The sequence below is a fragment of the Molossus molossus genome, unplaced genomic scaffold (genome assembly GCF_014108415.1).
Source record: "Molossus molossus isolate mMolMol1 unplaced genomic scaffold, mMolMol1.p scaffold_m16_p_10, whole genome shotgun sequence".
Lineage (NCBI taxonomy): Eukaryota > Metazoa > Chordata > Mammalia > Chiroptera > Molossidae > Molossus > Molossus molossus.
In genome coordinates, this window is record NW_023425345.1 from 103,894,555 (window position 1) to 103,912,076 (window position 17,522).

A 17,522-nucleotide genomic window follows, 5' to 3' on the forward strand; every position below is an offset into this window, starting at 1 on the left:
AAAAATGGAAAAATGTCCTCGGCTGAGGATAAAAAAAAAAAAAAAAAAGTGAATTAAACAATTAACTCTTTGATTAAATCAACACAATATGGTACACATTTTATTTAATTATTTACGAGCCTGGCCGATGTGGCTCAGTGGTTGAGCATTGACCCATGTACCAAGAGGTCACCGGTTCAATTCCAGGTCAGGGCACATGCCCAGGTTGTGGGCCTGATCCCCAGTGGGGGGCATGCAGATGTCAGCCAATCGATGTTCTCTCCCATTGATGTTTCTATCTCTCTCTCCGTTCCTCTCTCTCTAAAAATTAAGAAAAAATAAAAAAATAAAAAAAATAACTTATAAAAAGTAGAGTTTTATAGAACTCTCTCTTTCTCTCTTTTTTAATCCTCATTCAAGGGTAATTTTCCGAGAAAGGGAAGGGAGGGAGGGGGAAAGAGAGAGAGAGAGAGAGAGAGAGAGAGAGAGAAACATCAATGTGAGAGAGACACATTGAATGGTTACCTCCTACATGACCCCAAAAGGGGCCAGGGATCGAACCTGCAACCTAGGTACATGCTCTGACTGGAATCAAACTCAAGACCCTTTGGTCTGTGGGATGACACTCTAACTGCTGAGCCAAACTGACCAGGGCCAGAACTATGTCTTTAATGGTGTAGAAAGTAATTTAAAAAACAGCTCATAAATCCTAAGATGAATGTTATTTTTTGCTAGAATGAGCCAGTTTCTATTTTTCCCTTTTTCAGTTTTGTGAATGTAAATGATGAAAAAAACTGGTTAACATCAATAAGTAGATAAAAGTAGAAGTTTTGTTTAATTTTGTCTCTCCATTATTTTAGCATGGGAATTACATGCTAAAAATTATACAGAAATCTGTATTTGTTCCCTAGGCCTGCTGTTAGAATCTAATGCAAACAGGGTGGCTTAAAATAACACAAATTTTTTGTCTTAAATTAAGTTGTTGGCTGAGTTAAGCTCCCTCTGAGGTCTCCTGAGTGCCTCCTTCCTTGCCTCTCCCAGCTTTTGTTGTTTGCTGGCAAACCTTGCTGTTCCTTGTCTTGTAGATACATCATTCCGGTCACAGGGCTGTCTTCTCCCTGTGTGTTATTTTCTTGGTGTGTGTCTGTGTCTGTCCAAATTTCCCACTTTGATAAGACCAGTTTTATTAGATTAGGGCTCAACCCAATGACCTCTTTTTAACTTGATGACCCTTGTAAGACCCAATTTCCAAATAAGGTCACATTTAAGGTACTGGGGGCTAGGATTTCAAAATATGTTTTGGGAGATGGGACAAAATTCAATTCATAACATAGTTATTATTATAAAAATTATTTTAAGGGCCTATCAACTGACATTGTAATTGGGTCTTCCTTCAGTTTTGTTGAAAATAAAGGACTGGCCCTGGTTGGTTTGGCTCAGTGGTTAGAGTGTCGGCCTGCGGACCAGAGTCCCCACCAAGGGCAAGTACCTCAGTTGCACTTTGTTCCCACCCTGGTTGGGGTCTTGTGGGTAGCAACCAGTAGATGTGTCGTGTCTCTCTCATATAGATGTTTCTCTTTCTCTCCTTTTCCCCCTCTCTCTCCCGCTCTATCTAAAGATAAACGCAAAAATGTCCTCGGGTGAGGATGAAAAAAATAAAAGAAAATAAAGGATTGAAGAAAGTTACTATTGTAAACAATAATATAAATGGAGCCACTTTTATTTACTTAAGAGGGAGAAGGGAGCGAGAGAAAGAAAGGGAAACATTGACATGAGAGAGATACGTCGATCGGTTGCTTACCCTACACGAGCCCAGAGTTTGGGAACAGGAATCGAACCTGCAAGTTTCTGCCGCACAGGACGATGCTCCAACCAACTGAGCCACACCGAGTAGGGCAAAATGGAGCCACTTTAAAACGGAGACTGAATTGCCATCCCAGAGGCACTGCCTCGCACATCTTATGACTCACAGCTTGGAATGTTAAAACAGGAAAACGGCAAAGTAATTTTTGGAGTTGGCCTAAAGCAACATCATATCCCAAAGAACTGTTTGTAAAGATAATAAAAAAGTAGTTAGTACAACTAGATTGAATACTACTTGACTGACAATTAAAACCATTTTTTAGAATTAGCATCACTATGTTAGCCTATCTGCCCCAATAGAAATGCCTTTCTTCTATTAATGGAATTGTTCCTCTTCCCTTTCTCCTAAGTACCCCTTTGTTTCCTAGTTGGAAGGGCTTCTGCGGGAATCAGTGCATCCCAATAGCTATTATTTGATCTCAAATAAATGCTTGTTGCCTCTCACTTTTAAAGGCCTTTTATTTTTAAGTTAGCACTATCCAGTCATAAGAGCAATTCATTTACATTAAAACTGACACCACTATTTCAGATTGTTCTTTTGATGGGCATCAAGCCCACCTTTGTTTTTACAGTGGGAGAAGCATGTATGTGAAAGGGGCAGCTTTGCTCTGGCCAGGTGGCTCAGTTGGAGTGTCATGCAGTACACCAAAAGTTTGCGGGTTTGAATCAGGAAGAATATATGTACCCCCGTGTTCATAGCAGCACTATTTACAATAGCTAAGATCTGGAAACAGCCCAAGTGTCCATCAGTAGACGAGTGGATAAAAAAGCAGTGGTACATATACACAATGGAGTACTATGCAGCTGTAAGAAAGAAAGATCTCTTATCCTTTGAGACGACATAGAAGGACCTGGAAAGTATTATCCTAAGTGAAATAAGCCAAGCAGAAAAAGACAAATATCACATGTTCTCACTTATATACGGAATATAATGAACATAACAGTCTGAGGAATACGGTAGACCTAGAAACATGGAAGCAGGGCACAGACTGACATCCCTCAGAAGAAGGGGGTGGGGGGTGGGAAGAGATAAACCACAGAATTTATGTGCATGTATGCATGACCAATGGACATGGACAACAAAGCTGGGGATGGGGCGGGGGAGATGGGGAGGGGGGTGCCAATAGGGTAAAAAAGGAGAAACATCTGTAACCAAAAAAACCAAAAAAAATTAAAAAAAAAAAAAAAAAGGTTTGTGGGTTTGATTCGAAGTCAGGGCACATATCGAGGTTGTGGGTTCTATCCTCGGTTGGGACTTTTAAGCGAGGCAACTGATCCACGTTTCTCTTTCAAAACAAAACCAAAAAAGAAAAAGAAAGAAAGAAAGGGAGGAGCAGCTTTACAGTAAGCGTTCTCTAGCAGGTCAGTTTTAGGAAAGAGCACAACCGGGGATCTGGAAACTGATTATAGTCACGTGTCACTTAACCATGGATACCTCCTGAGAAATGCGCTGTTAGGCGATTCTTTTGTGGTAGGAACATCACAGAGTGCACTTACACAAACACAAGGTATAGCCTTGCTACACAACTGGGTGTTGTCCTACAACTTTACAATGTAACTAGGTGATAGGAATTTTTCAGCCATTATAATCTTATGCAATCACTGAAAAAAATGGTCATTATGAGGCTCTTAGCTGTCTCTTTCTTTCTCCCTCCCACTCTATCTGAGGTTAAATGGAAAAATATCCTCAGTTGAGGATAAAAAAAAAAAAGTGTTTTGGGTACTTTGATTAAAAAAGTAACAATGTGCAAATGACTTCCTATTATTGAATTAGACATTAAGGACAAGATAATGAAATGACTTTAATGATGATTGACATAGTTTAAATAAATTATGATACCATTGATGAAAGAATATCCAGCTTGAGAAAATGTCTTATAGCCCTGGCCAGTTAGGCTCAGCAGTTGAAGTGTTGGCTCGCGGATCAGAGAGACCGGGTTCGGTTCCCGCTAAGGGCATGTACCTTGGTTGCAGTTTGTCCCCAGATCCAGTTGGGGTTGTGTGGCTGGCGACCAGTTGATGTGTCTCTCTCATATTGCTGTTTCTCTCTCTCTCTTCCTCTCTTTCTCCCTCGTGCTCTATCTGAAATGTAAGAATGTCCTCGGGTGAGGATAAAAAAAAAAAAGAAAATGTCTTATAAGAGTTTATTTGAGCCAAACTGATAACAATTGCTGGGAAGCAAAATCTCAACCGATTGATAAAATGCTCCTGAGAATGGCAGTTCTTGCAGCTTATTTTATACATTAGAATCAAAGGAGGAAATGTAAGAAGGGTTATGTGAAATCCAATGCTGGCAGCCTAGGGAAGCAAGAGAAAGCAAAGCAGAGAAATCTCAGAGATTGGATAAAAAGTTAAACAAAGAGACATGTACTTCTTGTACATTGGTGGGTATAGGATGGTTAACATTTACAGCACAGAGAGATGGTAAGCAGGGAATAAGATAACAATGTGGTTTCTGCTCTGGTGCCCATGATTGTGCCTTTGAGGGGCATGGAAAATAAAATTACTCTGACATTTCAAAGGTATGTTATCTTAGATGCATAAAGACAATAGACCATTTAAAAGTTAAATATTGACCTTTGTCAAGGAAGCTACAGGCCAAGGATGTGTCAACCCACCATGGTTGGCTTTTGGGTAAGAATTTTTACATTCAGTCCACCCCTGTGTGGTTACTTTTGGTCTCTGGGTTTGGCCTCCCTTAAGCTTGTCAAGTTTAGTATGTGGCCCCTTTTTGGTCCACAGTACAATTAATATTATGTAGTCTTGAAAAATAATGGGGTAGGCCTAGACGGCATGGCTCAGCTGTTGAGCATCGGCCCATGCACCAACAGGTCGCAGGTTCGATTCCTGTCAGGGCATATGCCCAGGTTTCGGGCTTAATCGTCAGTGGGGGGTGTGCAGAGAGCAGCCCATCGATGTTTCTTTCTCTCTCTTCTTCTCTCTCTGAAATCAATAAAAACATTTAAAAATTTAAAAAAAATTAATGACAGAGAATTTAACCAAAATAAATTGGAAGGGCCTACACGAGGAGCTCTCAGCCCTCTGCGGGTCATGAAAGTCCTACTCAAAGAACTTTGTATTATAGCAGCCCCCCTACCCCCAACTTCCTCATGCCCCGTGGAAAAGACCTTCTTCTCCTTTGTTATGCCCAGACTTGCACATGGTTTGACATGGTACACATACCAGATTATAATTCTTTCTTTTTGCCCCAAATAAATTTCTTTTTTTCTCATTTCTTTTTTTTAGTACAGTGGGAGGGAGGGAGAAAGAGAGAGAGGGAGAAAGAGAGAGAGAGAAACATCGACATGAGAGAGACGCATCAACTGTTTGTCTATTGCACAACTCCGACCAGGGCCAGGGACGGAACTGCAACCGAAGTACATGCAGAATTGAACTCGTGACTCTTTGGTCTCCGGGCTGACATTCTAACCATTTAGGCAAACTGGCCAGGGCCCCACATAAGTCCTTTTTAAAATTATTATATTTTTAAATCTTCACCTGAGGATATTTTTTCCATTTATCTTCAGATAGAGCCCGAGGGAAGGGGGGGGGGAAGAGAGAGAGAGAGAGATATATCGATGTGAGAGAGTCATATTGATTGGTTGGTATCTGCACGACCCCAACCAGGGCAGGGGACAAACCACAACCAAGGTATGTGCCTTCGGTAATAATCGAGCCCAGGACTCTTTGGTCCATGGGCTGATGCTCTAACTGGCTGGGGCTAAGTCATTTTTATTGAAGAAATACCTGGCTGACTTTTTGTTTGAGGCCAACACTTGCTGCCTACCAGTCATTCTCCACAAGTGGTCAGAATTATCTGCTTCAAATTTACACCATGATGTATCACTATTTCATTTAAAATCCTATTTATGGCTTCTCTATGCACTAGAATAAAATCCAAACTCTTGCTCTGGCCATTTTGCTCAGTGGTTAGAGCGTCAGCCTGCAGACCAGAGAGTCCAGGGTTTGGTTCCCGCTAAGGGCACATACCGAGGTTACAGTCGGTCCCTGGCCCCAGTTGCGGTCGTGTGGGTGGCAAACAGTTGATGTGTCTCTCTCACATCGATGTTTCTCTCTCTCTCTTCTTCCCTCTCTCCCTCCTGTTCTATCTGAAGATACATGCAAAAATGTCCTTGAGTGAGGATTAAAAAAAATAAACCAAACTCTTGCCCAGCTGGTGTGGCCCAGTGAACTGAGTGTTGTCCCATGGACTGAGAGGTACCTGTTGGATTCCTGGTCAGGGCACATGTCCAGGTTGTGGGTTTGATCCCCAGTAGGGGGTGTGCAGAAGGTGGTCGATTGATGTCTCTCTTTCACATCAGTGTTTCTATCTCTCTCTCCCTTCCTCTCTCTCTCTCTCTCAAAACAAAAATAATAATAATAAAAAAACAACATAAAAAAAAATTCAAACTCCTTAGCATGGTCTACAAGGCCCCACTTGAACCTACTCTTGTCTAGCTCTTCACCTCAACACGGTGTCACTCTTTCCTCAAATAGTATGCTCTACCTTACAATTCCCAGGATAAGTTTAATTCTTGCCTGTCCTGCTATCCATACAGCATTCCCCAGGTTACAGTAATGGATGGTACTTAGTTAGATCTCATTTTATTTTATTTGTTTTTTGTGGTATGTGCCCCTAGCGGGAACTGAACCTGGGACTCTCTGGTCCGCAGGCCAATGCTCCAACTGCTAAGCCAAACTGGCCAGGGCCAGATCTCATTTTAAATGTTACTTCCTCAGAAAGGTCTACCATGGCTCTGACCGGTTTGGTTCAGCAGTTACAGCGTTGGTCCGCAGACCAAAGAGTCCTGCCTTGGTTGCAGTTTGTCCCCGGCCCAGGTTTGGGTCGTGTGGGTGGCAGCCAGTTGATGTGTCTCTCTCACATCCATGTTTCTCTCTCTCTCTTCCTCCTTCTCTCCCTCCCACTCTATCTGAAGATAAATACGAAAATGTCCTCAGGTGAGGATAAAAAAAAAAAGAAAGGTCTACCATGATCTGTAGCATAGGTCTCCATTGCTACTCTTTAGAAGTAATCTCTGTTTTTTTCCTTCCTAGCAGTCAACTGTAATCATTTTATGCATTTTGTTGATTCCTTGTTTGTTGGCTCTTTCTAGTCTAACCTACATCTTCCATGATGGTAGAGATTATACCTGTGTTTTTCACTGTCATATCCCTAGCACTTATCATAGTATCTGGCATAACAAAGACACTAAATATTTTTGGAATGAATGAACAAAGATCTTAAAAAAGTTCTACACTCTCTAATAACAATGACTAATTTTTGTTACCACCACGAATCATTGGTTGATAAAACTTTTCCATCTTACCCTCGCTGGGTGGTTCAGTTGGTTGGCACATTGCCCCATGCAGCAAAATGGTTGTGGGTTCCATTCCTGGTCAGGGCACATACCTAAGTTTTGGGTTCAAACCCTGGGAGGCAACCTATTGATGTTTTTCTCTCACACTGATGTTTCTCTCCCTTTCTCTCTTCTCTCTCTCTTTCTCTCTTCTCTCTCTCTCTCTCTAATACCAGTAAATACATTCTCAGGTGAGGATTAAAAAAAACAAGACACAACTTTTTCATCTTAATGCCCTCTTGAGAGCACACCTGTACCTTTCCCTTCCCCCACTTCTTCCCCCCAGGCCCATTACCTTTGCCTTTCTCTTTCCTAAGCTCCAAGGGCCCTTTTTTTTCCCTTTTGTAATTTGTTTTCTGACTCTCCGCAGTCCAGCTGACTCACTTTTACTACCTCTGTAACTTTCTAAATAAACTTTCTCTTGCCCTGGCCGGTTTGGCTCAGCGGTTAGAGCGTTGGCCTGCGGTCCGGAGAGACCCGGGTTCAGTTCCCGCTAAGGGCACGTACCTTGGTTGCAGTTTGTCCCCGGCCCGGGTTGGGTCGTGTGGGTGGCAACCACTCGATGTGTCGCTTTCACGTCGATGTTTCTCTCTCTCTCTCTCCCTCTCACTCTATCTGAACAAAATATCGAAAAATGTCCTCGGGTGAGGATGAAAAAAAAACAAAAACAAATAAACTTTCTCTTATAAAACAAAACAAATAAAAACTTTTTCATCTTATCCAGCTTGATAACTCCTTGGACTTTGATTTCTTATCCACGGTTTAGGGGTAGAAGGAAGACAAAATGCAATTTTTTTCAAAGCTCTATATTAGTCTCAACTGCATGCATCTGTTCTTAAAATCTTTTTACCTTTCACCCAGCCTGTGTGGCTCAGTGGATTGAGCATCGTCACTTGGACTGAGAGGTCCTGGTTTAATTCCCAGTCAGGGCACATGCCCAGGTTGCAGGCCCGATCCCCAGTAGGGGGTGTGCAGCAGGCATCAGATCAATGTTTCTCTCTCATATCAATGTTTCTATCTCTCTCTCTTAAAAAATCAATAAAAACATATTTTAAAAAATATTTTTACCTATCTGACAACAGGAAAACAAAAATTATGACTCTTTTCCCAATGACGGTTTTATTTTTCTAGATATCACCAGTTCTTTCCAAATTTCTTCTTCACTTCTATGGGACATTATAAAAAAATTAGCAAGACATAGTTATCCTCACCGAGGACATTTTTCCATTTTTTGTTCAGATAGAGTGGGAGGGAGAGAGAGAGAGAGAGAAACATCGATGTGAAAGGGACACATTGAGTGGCTGCCACCCTCACGACCCAACCAGGGCTGGGGACAAACTGCAACTGAGGTACGTGCCCTTAGCGGGAACCGAACCCGGGTCTCTCTGGACTGCAGGCTGACGCTCTAACCGCTGAACCAAACCGGCCAGGGCATGTTTTAATAATATTATGTGCAGCTCTGGCCAGTGCGGATCAGTTGGTCGGACTCCAAAAGATTGCCAGTTCAATTCCAGGTCAGGGTACATGTCCAGGTTGCAGGCTTGATCCCAGATACGGAGCATACAGGAGATAGCTAATTGGTGCCTGATGTCTTGCTCGCACATCCATGTTTTTCTCTCTCACTCTCTCCCTTTCCCTTCTTCTTTCTCTAAAAATCAAAAACAAAATCTCATAAAAAATATTTGGTGGAAAAATAAAGTGAAAAATCTTGACACATCAGAATATTAGCAATGTTAAACAATGAGTTACCACTACATATCTATTATATGTAATGGTGAAAATCTAAAACACCAACAACATGAAACAGTGATGAGAATGTTGAGCAACAGGAACCCTCATTCATTACTGGCGGAAATGTAAATTTTTACTTTGGAAGACAGTTTGGCAGTTTCTTACAAAACTAAACATACTTTTCTCACAAGATCCAGCAATCATGTTCCTTGGTATTTAGCCAAATGAGTTGAAAACTTATGTCCACATCAAAACCTGCACATGGATGTTTATGGCAGCTTTCTTCACAATAGCTAAAACTTGCAAGCAATCAAGATGTCCTTCAGTAGGTAAATGAATAAACTGTGGTCCATCAGACAATAGAACATTATTCAGTTGTAAAAATAAATGAGCTATCAAGTCAGAAAAGACTTGGTAGAACCTAAAATGCTTATCCCTAAGTGAAAGAAGCCAATCTAAAAAGGCTACATAATATATGATCCCAACTCTGACATTCTAGAAACTATGGACAGAATAAAAAGGTCAGGATTGCTATGAGGTAGGGGGCAGGGAAAGATGAATAGGTGGAGCATAGGGGAGTTTTAGGGAAGTGAAACTATTCTGTGTGATATTGTAATGGTGAATACATGTCATTATATATTTGTCCAAACCTATAGAATGTACACCACCAAAGTGAACATTATGGTAATCTATGGAATATGGAGTATGATGTATCAACATAGGTTTACCTCTTGTAACAGACAAACCACGGTGGAGCTGAATGTTGCTAGTCGGGGAGGCTGTTCATGTGTGGGGGCACAGGGGTATATGGGAATGCTGTACTTTCTGCTCAATTTTTGTGTGAAAAGTGCTCTACAAAATAAGGTCTGCTGAAAAAAAATGTTAATAGTGATGTTAGGGTGCAAGGACCACTGGTATATTTTTCTTCGCACTTCTAAGGTTTTTTGTCACTGAATGTTATTTATTACCTATGAAAACAGAAAAAAAATTGAAAAAATGATTCTATTTTATTAAACTTGTTTTAATCTCTTAGAGAATACCTACCAAATATAGAAACTCAAAAAATTAATAGTTGAGCACATAAGGAACCCTTTATTTATTTATTTCTTAATATGTTTTCATTGATTTTTTAGAGAGAGAGAGGAAGGGAGATAGAAACATTGATGTGAGAGAGATACATCGATCGGGTGCCTCTTGCACACTCCGACTGGGGACTGAGCAGGCAACCAGGGCATATGCCCTGACTGGGAATTGAACCAGGACCTCTCAGTCCATGGGACGATGCTCACTCCACTGAGCCACACTGGCTGGGCAGGAACCCTTTAGACAGGCAAAAATTAACCCTTAAATAATTATTTTCAGCTTATGATTTTATAAGATCACAACATTTAATCTCTGGAAAGGCCCTCTGTAATTGTTTAATGTAATTTTATCTTTTAAATTTTTAAATTTTTAATACCCACTTTCCACTAAGTATCTCTAAAACTTAGAAGGCACTGTGGTGGGCACTGCTGCCTGGGAGAAGAAATGAAGAACATGATGGGTCCTTCCTCATACTCCAGTGAACCGGGAAGGAGGAGTGAAGTGCAACCTTTGTTAAGAATATAGTGGTGAGCTGGCCGATTTGGCTCAGCGGTTAGAGTGTGGGCTCTCAGACCAATGAGTCTTGGGTTCGATTCCTGTCAAGGGATGTACCTCAGTTGTGGTTTGTCCCTGCCCTGATCCGGGTCATGTGGGAGGCAGTCAGTTGATGTGTCTTTCTCACATGTGTTTCTCTATCTCGCTCTCTCCCTCCCTCCCATTCTATCTGAAGATAAATGGAAAAAGTATCCTTGGGTGATGATAAAAAAATAATAAAGTGGTAAACATTTTATTATTTAATAAAAAGCCACAGGAACTGAGAGGAAGGGAATATTCATAATAAGCTGGAAAAGTGAGCAAGGGTTATTTGGAGGCACTGTGATTCCAGGGATGAGACGATTATAAGGAAAGAGAAGGATTTTCTGTCAAGTACATATTATATACAATACCCTCATTTCACCGAAGAAGAAATAAGTTCAACAAGGTGTGGGGTCACAAAGCTAACAAATGGTGGAATCAGGATCAAGGTCAATCCAAATCATCACATTGCTTTTCTAGAGATTTCTGGTCAGCTGCAGTACGGTTTCATAAAGTGTAACACGTGTTGTTAAGAAGGAGTAAGTATTTCATGTATTGTAGGAAGGATGGCAACTTAAATCTCTACTGTTTTTGCTTTATCAGCAATCTTAATTAATTAATTACTTTTTTATTACAGATGTCCTTCCTTTCCCCTTCATAAATCTTTTTTTAAAATTTTTATTTATTTATTTATTTTAAAATGTTCATCTCAGAATATTTTTCCATTGCTTTTTAGAGTGGGAGGGAGGAAGGGAGAGAAAGAGAAACATTGATGCGAGAGACACGTTGACAGGGGTTGTCAATTCCGACAGGGGCTGGAGATCAAACCTGCAACCAAGGTAAGTGCCCTTGACTGGAAATTGAACCCAAGACTCTTTGGTCTGCAGGCTCTGACTGCTGAGCCAAACCAGGAAGGGCAAATCTCTATTTTTAAACTGAGTTTTCCTACCTATAGTTTATTCTAGGTCACTCTCAGCTTCTGATGTCATGTATTTTAATTTGTTTTAGAACTTAAATTTATCCATGATTTTCTTTCTCTAGAATTGTGCTGTTGTTTTTTTAATCCTCACCTGAGAACATTTTTCCATTTTTTTGTTCAGATAAGAGTGGGAGAGAGAGGAAGAGAAAGAGAGAAACATTGACGCGAAAGGGACACATCGAGTGGCTGCTTCCCACATGACCCATCCAGGACCGGGGACAAACTGCAACCAAGGTACATGCCCCTAGTGGGAACCGAACCGGGTCTCTCTGGACTGCAGGCTGATGCTCTAACTGCTGTGCCGAACCAGCCAGGGCTAGAATTGTGTTTTTGAAACATCAGTTTGTAAGCCATGAAATCAATTTGGTGGGTTGGAATCACTGTTTATTAAAAACAACAATGCCCTGGCCAGTTTGCTCAGTGGTTAGTGCATGGGCCCGAGGACCAAAGGGTCACGGGTTCGATTCCAATCAAGGGCACATAGCTGGGTTGCAGGTTCAATCCTGGGCCCTGGTTGGGGTTGTGCAGGAGGCAACAGATCAATGTGTTTCTCTCACATTGATATTTCTCGCTTTCTAAGAAAAAAAAACTATGAAAAAATATCCTTAGGTGAGGATTAACAACAACAAAAACCAACAACAAATTGGAAGAAAACAGTACAGACTATATTGAAATAGACTAGAATAGACAATATTAAATCCACCTAAGGTAGTAAAGGTAATAATTCTCCAATGTAATTTTTATTTCAATTATGTAGTTATGTATATAGGTGGGTTTGTACTGAGTCTCTGTGTATAATATGATTGTCACAGTCAAAAAAAGTTTATGCATCAATGCTCTATAATGCATTACTTTGTGGGTTGTTTTAAACTATCTAAGATGACATATTTAAAAGTTAAATTTTATGAATTAGGAGAAGTGTATTTTGAAGAGGCAGCATGGTAAGATGGTTCTTGGGCTCTGAAGTAAGAATCCTTGGGCCATGAGTCCCTCTCTACCACTTGCTACCTATGTGACCTTGGATAAGTTCCTTAACCTTTCTTTGCTTCGGTTTCCTCACCTGTAAAAGTGCAACAGTAATATTAACTACTTCACAAATTGGTAAGAGGATAATGAGTTATTATTCAAAACGAACACAGAACAATTTCCTTCTCCCATAGAAAATTTTCTTCTGTGTTTCAATGATTAAAATATTGACTTTTTTCTTTTCTTTTTTACTACATTTTAAAAACAGATTTTTAGAGAAGGGGGAGAGAGAGAGAGAGAGAGATTGTATTGATTGTTGTTCCACTTACTTATGCATTGATGCATTGGTTGATTTTTGTATGTGTCCTGATTGGGGACTGAACCCGAAACCTTGGTGTACTGGGACAATGCTCTAAACAACTTAGCTACCTGGACAGAGTCTGCTTTTCTTTGTTTACAATGGTAAAAGTTAAAATGCTAGTCTACCTTAGCTCTCCAGTTTTCAGCCCACACAATTCTTTCTTTTTAATCCTTACCTGAGGATATTTTTTCCATTGATTTTTAGAGAGAGTGAAAGGAAGGTGTGGGGAGAGAAAGAAACATTGATGTGAGAAAGACACATCGATTGATTGGTTGCTTCCTGTTCATGCTCCAGATCAGCCTAGGATTGAACCTGCTACCCAGGTATGTGTCCTTGACTGGGAATCAAACTGGGACCCTTTGGTGCACAGGCTGAGGCTCCCACCAATGAGCACCACTGGGCAGTGCAATTTCAGAATATTCATTGCTCCAAACATAAACCCACACACTTCAGCTATCACTCCCCAGGACTAGGCAACTAGTAATCTACTTTCTGTTTCTAGAGGTTTGCCTAGTCTGTACAATCACATAAACAGAACCATACAATGTGTGGTCTTTTGGATCTGGCTTATTTCATGTAGCATTATGTCTTCAAGGTTCACCCATTTTGTAGCATGTATCAGAACTTCATTACTTGTTATAGTTGAATAATATTCCATTGTATGGCCCTGGCCAATTTGGCTCAGCAGTTAGAGAGTCGGCCTGTGGTCCAGAGAGACCGGGTTCGGTTCCCGCTAGGGCATGTACCTTGGTTGCAGTTTGTCCCGGGCCCTGGTTGGTCGTGCGGGTGGCAGCCATTCGATGTGTTCCTTTCATGTCAATGTTTCTCTCTCTCTCCCCCTCCCACTCTATCTGAACAAAAAAATGGAAAAATGTCCTTGGGTGAGGATAAAAAAAAAAATATTCCATTGTATGGATACACCACATTTGTTTATGCATTCATCAGTCAATCAATATTTGGGATGTTTTTACCTTTTGTAAATTATGGACATTAAAATATTCATTTTTTATTATATTATTTTAATTTTTTATTGTTATTCTCACCCTAGGACAATTTTGCATTTATCTTTAGATGGGGGGGGGGGCAGGGGGAGAAACATCAATATGAGAGAGACACACTAAGTGGTTGCTGCCCCAACCAGGGCCAGGAACAAACTGCAACCGAGGTACATGCCCTTAGTGGGAACCAAACCCGGGACTCTCCGGTCTGCAGGCCGACGCTCTAACTGCTGAGCCAAACTGGGCAGGGCAAAATATTCATTTTTAATTTTTTTTTATCCTCACCTGAGGACACTTTTTGCATTTATCTTCAGATAGAGCAGGAGGGAGAGAGGGAGGAAGAGAGAGAGGGAGAGAGAAAGAGAAAGGAACATCAATGTGAGAGAGATACATCGAGTGGTTGCTATCCACACAACCCCAACTGGGGCTGGGTACAAACCGCAATCGAGGTATTCCCTTAGTGGGAACTGAACCCGGGTTCTGTGGTCCGCGGGCTGATGCTCTAACTGCTGAGCCAAACTAACCTGGGCAAAATATTCATTTTTAATAGTTCTTTTATATAAATTAAGTGTAATGTAAAAAAAATTATGACACAAAATTCCCCCCCCCCCCCCCCCCCCCCCCCGTTTAAACCCTCAACTAAAATTTTCCTTGATATTATGCTGGCAACCCAGTTAACATTTTCATAGACACATGGATTTTTTTTTTTATCTTCACCTGAGGACATTTTTGATATTTTGTTCAGATAGAGTGGGAGAGAGAGAGAAAGAAACATCGACATGAAAGGGACATATCGATTGGTTGCCACCCACTAGACCCAACCTGGGCCGGAGACAAACTGGGGAACCGAGGTACGTGCCCTTAGCAGGAACTGACCCCGGGTCTCTCCAGACCCAGGCCAATGCTCTAACCGCTGAGCCAAACCGGCCAGGGTGACACATGGATTTTAATGATGGAATACCAAATGTGAATAACATATACTACTGTAATTATTATTCTTGTTGTTAATTATAAAACAGCAATAATACCAGGGAATTAGTAACAGTACAGAACTTCCTTGAATTGAACTCGTATGGGAACACAATCTGTCATTTAAGTCTATGACATAACTTATTTGGAAGTATCTCTAAGCCTTATAAGTATAAACTCAATGATCAGAAGCTATTGCAATGGTACAGTACATGGTAATAGAAAAGGGGTGGTATAAGTTCTCGCGTACTGTTCAATGTTGTTCTGCGTTTTCGTAACAGACCATTTCTGTTATAAAGATAGTGCCATGAAGATCGTCAATGCATGCACTAGCTGGTGCCGCTCAGTGGTTACAGTGTCTGCCTGTGCACCAAAGGGTCCTGGTTTTGATTCCTGGTCAAGGGCACCTACCTGGGTTGCAGGTTCTGTCTTTGGTCCTGGGCTAGGGCTCCTTTGGGAGGTAACCAATGGATGCACATCCATGTCCCCCCCCCCCCCCTTCCACTCTCACTGAAAAAACAAAAAACAAAAAAAATTAATGGGAAAAATATCCTCGGGTGAGGATTAACAAAAGAAAACTAACAAAATAAAAGCCAATGCAAAACTGTATTATAAAGTCTTATAAGGATATTTCATTGTATTGAGAACTGAAAAATTTACAATTATGAAATAAAACTTTTGCTAATCCTCCTTCCCAGTGATACTATTTTGAGAAAGCTGGTTGAAATACATGTTGGATATTCTTCAACTTAAATAAAGAGAATTATATTTATTGCATTTCGCCCTAGGTGGAAGAATTACTTGATCTTTTATTCATAATTCATGAATGAAACTCAATTTCTCCTGCTGTAACTGAAGTGTATAGTCAGTCTTGACTGAGACCTTGAGGATGATGAACTTCATTACAAACTGCCCTTTCATCCTCATCTTGTTGAACGTTCAGTGGTAACATCACACGTCTATTTATTAGGAGGCAGTGGTGGCTAATGGTGGAATTGAGAAGTCTTAATTCATCCATCCATCCATCCATCCATCCATCCATCCATCCATCCATCCATCCATGTCCCCAGCTCCGTCGCTGTCATCCCGCCATCGGCCACTAGGGCGGGACCGGAGTCCTGGAACCCCACCGGTTGTGCGGGCGCCCCGAGACGTCGGGGTAGACGGGGAACAAAAGAGGAACCGCGGCCGGTGGGCTACTCCCCGCGGCGACGGGGCGGGCGGTTGGTCCCTCACCCTGGAAGACCAGACGGTACAGGGCGACGGCGGCGGTGCCCAGGAACCCGCGGCGGCCCGTCCACCCGCGGGCCCGACTCCAGGGGCGCCCGCAGCGCCTCCATCTTGGCCTTAGGGGCGGGGAGCGACGTCTGGGGCTCCCTGTCATCTCCCGTCCCCGCGGCCCACGCGGACGCTCGGAGCAGCCTGTCCCTTGGCCGAATGGCGCGGCGCGGCGCAGCGGGGACTGCTCGGGGATACTTCGCCCAGCCCCACGGGCCCGGTTCCGAGTGGGTCCCGACAAGATGGAGGGCGCTGTCTCCTCCCGCAGCCATGACGGGCGGCGGGGCTGCTCCTCACGGGACGAGGCGCGGGTGGACGTGCGTCAACCCTACACAGCTCGGGAACGCCTTCGCGCGCCGCCCGACCTCGTTGGCCCCGGGCAGCCCCTGCCTGGCGGCCCGCACCGGGCCTTAAGGATTTGGATAGGAGGGCGTTGGGGACATCGAGGCCGCGTCCCTCCCAGGGCAAAACGCTGGGAACCGCCTCGGCGGCCTAGGCGGCCGGGCCTCAGTGTCTTTGGCCGTCCCAACACAGGGAATCCCCTCCTTCCCGCAGGGTCCAAACCCCTGGCCGGTGCGGCGGCAACTAAAGTCGGGCCGCTGACCTGACGGGCCGGGTGGGGGCGGGGCGGGGGGCGGGGGCGAGGAGGGAGGGACGCGGCCCAGGCCTAGGCTGGCGTAGGGGCGAGGGAATGGAAACGCTAGGGGTGTGGCCTGCCCCTGACGGACAGCCTGTCAGGCCAGCCCCTCAAGGGGTTCCTGAAGGAAAGCAGATTCAGCCAATGGACTCGCCCCAGGCACCCTGGCCGGCCCTCACAGCCAGCCAATGGTTGAGCGGAGGGCGGGGCGTGCTCGGGCTCAGCCGCGTCGCCTCCTCCGCCTCCTCCCGCTCACAGCGCTAAACCCGGGACTGGACCGAGCGGAGTTGTGCGCGTCGCCGAAGGGGGTGGGTCGGGGGAGGGGAGGTTCGTTCCGCGGAGCCGCAGCCAGAACCGGGTGAGGCTCGTCCCCGCGGTCTTCGCAGTCCCGGCCCGCGAACGGTGGGGGTGGCTGGGTGCAGCGCAGCCTCGGGAGGCGGAGGCGGAGGCGGCCGGGGAGGCGGAGATGGGCGAGGGCGGCCTTCGGAGCCTCCCACCGGCCCGGGACTAACCCCCGCGGCGCGGCCGCCGTCGCTGCTGCGCGTCGGGCCCGGGAGCTGGCCCGGGCTCGCTCATGTCACGGCACCGTCGCGTGCGGCCCGAGGGCTGCGGGCTGCCTTGCGAGGCCGGGAGGGCCGGGTGAGGACGCCGTGTGGGGGGCGCCCGGCGGGGGCGCTGGGGTGGCGGGGGGGTTGCGGGCATTTTCCTTTCTCTCCGGGGGGCGGCGGGGGAGGGGTTCTCGGTC

The 17,522-nt window shown here is 43.9% G+C and overlaps 1 protein-coding gene across 2 annotated transcripts in view; it reads left to right on the top strand.

Moving 5' to 3' along the window:
- Positions 1-16,973: 16,973 nt before the first annotated feature.
- The window catches only part of ZMYM2 (zinc finger MYM-type containing 2), a 130,455-nt gene continuing 129,906 nt past the window's right edge, over positions 16,974-17,522 (top strand). Inside the window, exon 1 of one of the 2 annotated variants that reach the window (XM_036251102.1) lies at positions 16,974-17,135. The gene's annotated coding sequence lies outside the window, so the exon portion shown is untranslated. Of the gene's footprint in view, positions 17,248-17,522 lie in introns of both variants that reach the window. The other variant, XM_036251103.1, reaches the window with a different exon arrangement.